We start from the raw sequence: 210 nt of genomic DNA on the forward strand, positions 1-210 counted from the left end.
CGTTCCCCTCCGCGCGGGCGCTCGCGCTCACAGCGCGTCGACCACGCCCGTCCATCGCAGCGCCCACCATGTTCACTGCCCGCGCTCGCGGGCCTCTGGCCGTGTCAGTTGTCACGCGCGCTCGCCCAGCCGCGGCCCAGTGCGCGCCAGCTCACACCACCGCACCTCGCTGTGCCGCCCCGCTCCGGCCACTGTCACCGGCGCCGGGCC

This window comes from Triticum aestivum, chromosome 7A, assembly GCF_018294505.1.
Source record: "Triticum aestivum cultivar Chinese Spring chromosome 7A, IWGSC CS RefSeq v2.1, whole genome shotgun sequence".
Taxonomy (NCBI): Eukaryota; Viridiplantae; Streptophyta; class Magnoliopsida; order Poales; family Poaceae; genus Triticum; species Triticum aestivum.